Source organism: Vigna umbellata, chromosome 1 (genome assembly GCF_029865625.1).
Source record: "Vigna umbellata cultivar VRB3 chromosome 1, Vumbellata_1.0, whole genome shotgun sequence".
In the NCBI taxonomy this organism is placed as follows: Eukaryota; Viridiplantae; Streptophyta; class Magnoliopsida; order Fabales; family Fabaceae; genus Vigna; species Vigna umbellata.
The window spans coordinates 30,447,726-30,452,838 of NC_142165.1; the positions used below are offsets into that span (position 1 = coordinate 30,447,726).

General features: G+C 37.1%; 1 pseudogene; it reads left to right on the forward strand.

Moving 5' to 3' along the window:
* The first annotated feature begins 2,814 nt into the window (after nucleotides 1–2,814).
* Nucleotides 2,815–4,382, forward strand: LOC124831497 (uncharacterized; annotated as a pseudogene).
* The last annotated feature ends 731 nt before the right edge of the window (nucleotides 4,383–5,113 follow it).

The window sequence follows — 5,113 nt, forward strand, 5'->3', positions numbered from 1 at the left end:
ATTTACACTCATATATTACAAGTCAATTGAAATTATAATAAATTTGTTGGAACATATTTGTTAGAAATAAGACAAAATAATATTATATATGGAAAATAAATATGATCTTATTAATTTGATTTAATGAAGTTAAGTTAAGCATAAGTTTAATTCGAGCATAAGTTTATCTTCATAAAATGATATTAAAATTAGGAGTTAATGAATATTTGAGTCTATCGTATCATCATTAATTCTTCTCGATTTTAATATTCGATATTCTATGTAAGAAAGTGTATTGATATCTTGTATTAATATGTCTAAAACAAAATTATACTATATAATTAGAGATAAATCTTATCTTATTGAGATTGAATTAGATATAAGTTTAGGTATGTTATACTTACCAAGATGAGAATGTCTCTTTGCTTACCGAATGTTAGGAAAGCTTTTTACAACAAGGTTCTTACATTGATAATTGTCAGGACCATTAAATTCAGCAATGAGTGAAAGTCAGGTGTAGGTGTACAGATTTAGAAATCCAGAAAATGGAAGACAGGTGTGTGTAGCTGATTGGCCAATCGGTTTTTGACGGTAGTCTATAAGTAAATTTTTTAAAACGTCGAGTCACTTTCTGCATGCACCTCTTCTCTCCAAACTTTCTGAGTTTTCTCCTCCTTCTCTCTACAATTCTCCTTCTTCTCTCTACAAATTCTCACTTTCTCCTTCTTCTGATCATCATCTAGGCGGTGTCTGAGTTCTTCCTTGGTGGTAAGAGTTTCCCTTTCCATCAATCTAGTTGTGTGAAGTGGGTAAGTAAATTCATTCGTTCTTTGAAGTTCTATATTTTCTGATACATTCAAGCACTGTTTAGCTTGCATGTGTTCATCATCTATCTCTCTGAATCTATTTTCTGTCTTTGATCCTCTGATTTGTCCCTTTTCACCGATCAGAAATTTAGTAGGTTGCCTTAGAAGTTGTTTGCTGGTTAGTCCGAACGGTGGAAGCTTAGGAAGTGTCTGGTTTATTCGAGGTAAGGGAAGCTAGTAATTTAATTATGTTTTTCTGTGTTTGGAATTTATGTTTGAACACTTGCATGTATGAATAATGGAATGTTTGATTGAATTGTATTCAAATTTTGTGTTTGGCCGAGACTTGTGAACTGGTTTGGAGTTTCCTGCTGTAGAACGTTCTGTCATTTCTGGTTTGGGAAAGAGAGTATGTGAAAATGTGAGTTGGGGTCAGCGTGAAATAGGTTCAGTGGAAAAGGTTTAAAATAACTTATGAATCAAGTTTGGAGGTTTAGAAATTAAGAAAAAAAAATATCTTGTTTTGGTCTAAGAAGTGTTATTCAGAATCTTGTTTTGTTGACCGTTCGGTCGTGTCACATACTCAGTCATTAACTTGGTTCGTCTATTAGAGGTGTTATCTATTTATGATTGTTCGGTCTAATCATAGTTTTTCTATATTAAACTAGTATTCGGTCTAGATAGAGTATCCAGTACGCTCTAAGTACTCGATCTGGTATAAGCATTCAGTCTAAGCTTTTAAGAGTTCGGTTTGAGCTATGAGTGTTCGGTTTAAGCTCTTCGGGTTTAGGCCAAGTTCCTAGTAGTTGGTTTTCTATAGTGGTCGGTCAATAATAGCGTTCGGTCATTTATTCTGTTTTGTCTCTTATGAACCGTTCAGTCCTCTCGGTTGGGTAGTGTGAAGGTGTTCGGGTTCCAACGTTCACAGGTTTTCTCTTTGTTCTATGAATGAAAATATAACTTATGAATGATTGTTTATGTTAAATATGAGAATTTTGATGTTCAAATACTGTGGAAGAGAATTCCAAGGCAGAATGTCTCGTGGATGGTTTTTGAATTGTAAAGTATGAACATGGATATGCTAAGCTGGCGTTCATCGTGAAATTCTATGAGTATCATTCTCACATAGAGAGATATTTCATTTGTGAGAATAGCAGGAGGTCCTACCACCTCAGGGTGACGAGGTAGGTATTATGGGATTAACCTTGGGTAGTAGTTTGATTGGTGTCAGTTGTTACACTACCACAAGTGCAAGGACGACTGTAGCTACATATTCATACAATCCAGATGGTCAAGTCATAGTGTTCCGTCTATATATACATATGAATTATGGTGTTCGGTTTGTATGTGATTATTTGTATTCGTTGTTGGCATGAGGTAACGCTCGGTTTCGCATGGTTCGAACTTGTATGAAATGTATAGATGTATTTATAATTAAATTACATTAGCTTACCCTACTTTCTTGTGTTGTCTTGTATTGTTCATTCGATTGTCTTTTCTCTTGCAATGATCATCCTTTGGATGTGAGCAGAAGGCGATGAGTGTTCAGTGGAACAGGCGCTAGACGGCGAGGATCCTGCAGCTTAGTTAGCACCGTTCGGTCATTAGGCTTAGCTCATCTTTTGTAAACCGATCGATTTATATGGTGTGTTGTATAATCGTTCGGTATGTAATGAATTGTATAAGTTTGTTTGTAGAATCGTTCGGTTTAGTTTCCTATGTTTTGTATCAGACTTATGTTACTCTGTAAAATTTTAGTTTTATGGTTATTTTTGGATAACTGTAATGTTAAATACTTTACTAACTCTTGAAGAACTGATCTATCATATTATTATATGTGATAAATCTATGATATAATATTATGCTATATTTTGGGATGTTACATTAATAGTATCAGAGCAGCTCTTTCCTTAGAATCCTGTAGGTTATGAGTATGTCATGCTTGTGTTGTGTACTCAGTGTTAGTTTTAGACAATATCCTTGTCTCCTTGGTTTAGACTGATGGTTCTTTCTCTATGAATGATCAGAGATGGCATCTCGGTCTCCTCCTTCTTCTCCAACCGCGAATTCTCGTACATCGGATTTGATGCGGATGATGGAGTCGGTACTCACGCCAATGCAACAACTGAATGTTGCATTAGTTCAACAGAATATTGTTGCGTTACTACATTTGGAAACTGCTTGGTTATCAGCTGAAGTGTCTCAGAGACAATATGTAGACTTGATGGCGAGCGACAGAGCTACAGCTGGACCATCTACTTTTTCTGCCAATTATTAGCCAGAGTGGAGTCTTGAGAGTTTTCTTCAACACCATCTGGCCAAGTTTGATGGCAAGTGCAGCGCAGATGAAGAGATCAGTGGTTTTGAGATATGGAATAGATTTATAATTCAAAGAGGTGTCCGGACGATAATAGGTTGGCATATTCTAAGTACATGTTGACGGGAGAAGCTAGTCACTGGTGGAGTAGCATGAGGATGCTACTAGAAAGCAACGGTACTCCCATCTCTTGGGAAATTTTCAAGATGAACTTTTATGCTGAATACTTCCCTGATAGTGTTCGGTTTGCTAAGGAGGTGGAATTTCTTGAATTGATTCAAGGAGGGATGTTAGTATCTGAATATGTAGATAAGTTCAAACATCTGTTGAGGTTTCATACGCTGGCCATGGATGAAGAATGGCAGTGTAGAAAGTTTGAGAATGGATTGAGAGGGGATCTCAAGTTGATGGTTGCTGGTTTATGTATCAAGGAGTTTCCCTCTTTGGTGGAGAGAGCCAAGGTCTTAGAGAAGACCAAGATGGAATTGGATAGACAACAAAGACAACAGCCGAAAGTTGGAGGATCAATTTCCTCCAAGAGTGGTCTCGGTACTAGGAAGATTCCTTACGCAGGACCTTCTTCTTCAAGATATAGAGGTCAGTCTCCAAGACCTCCAGTACCATTCGGGCAGCAAAACCCTGTGAATGTGAGGTGTTTTACTTGTGGGGGTCCACACTATCAATCAGTTTGTCCTTAGAAGGATAGTAGCAGATGGTGTAATCGTTGTAGAAGTGTAGGGCACTATGAGAGAGACTATAATTTGGGAAGAAGAGCTAATGGTCAACCACAACAGGCAGGAAGGTTTCAGCCAAGAGGTGGTGGTGGTGGTGGAAGAGCTCAGGTTGTTGGTCGAGTATATGCACTGACAGGAACAGAAGCAGCAAGTTCAAGTAATCTTATTATCAGTTCTTACTTGCTGTATGGAATATCTTGTTGTGTGTTTTTTTATTCGGGGGCAACACATTCCTTTATCTCGAAGGAATGTGTTGAGAAGTTGGGATTGTCCGTAGATGAGCTTCAGTTTGATCTGGTGGTGTCAACCCCAGCAGTTGGGAAGGTTAGGACGGCTACTTATTGTGCTAAATGTCCAATAGTGGTTAAGGGTCGTCAGTTCAAAGTGAACCTGATTTGCTTACCTCTTCAAGGACGGCTACTTGTGTTGTCTTGTATTGTCTGTTCGATTGTCTTTTCTCTTGCAATGATCATCTTTTGGATGAGAGTAGAAGGCGATGAGTGTTCAGTGAAACAAGCGCTAGAAGGCGAGGATCCTGCAGCTTAGTTAGGACCGTTCGGTCTTTAGGCTTAACTCATCTTTTGTAAACCAATCGGTTTATACGGTGTGCTGTATAACTGTTCGGTATGTAATGAATTGTATAAGTTTGTTTGTAGAACCGTTCAGTTTAGTTTCCTATGTTTTGTATCAGACTTATGTTACTCGTTTTATGGTTATTTTTGGATAACTGTAATGTTAAATACTTTACTAACTCTTGAAGAACTGATCTATCATATTATTATATGTGATAAATCTATAATATAGTATTATGCTATATTTTGGAATGTTACAACAATGTAATTCAAACTGCCATCACTAACACAAAAGAGTGTGATATTTAGAAATTTACGAACTTTGATCAGTGTAGCGAATAATTACGAGCGCCAAAGGGGAAAAAAATAATTGTTGGGCATGTATATCATAAGTTGAAGTCGTATAGTATGAATAATGGCTCAGAATAAGACTTGGTCAGTTGTTTTATCCGAGGCATAATTTGGAGCTTTTGTTGTCTGAGATGACAGAATCGACAATGGACAAAACGAGACATTATTGGGAACTTAGTGAGCACCTACAAGGTGTCTTTTACTTGTCCTATGTGAAATTACAATTGAAAAGCATTTATGTAATTGAAATGAGCTTATATGGGGAGGTTTTGGTTAATGAAAAGGAGGGAATAGTTTGGATGAAGAAAAAAAAGCGAGGAGGAAAGGTTATTCTCTAGCACCCCTTTTTGGGTT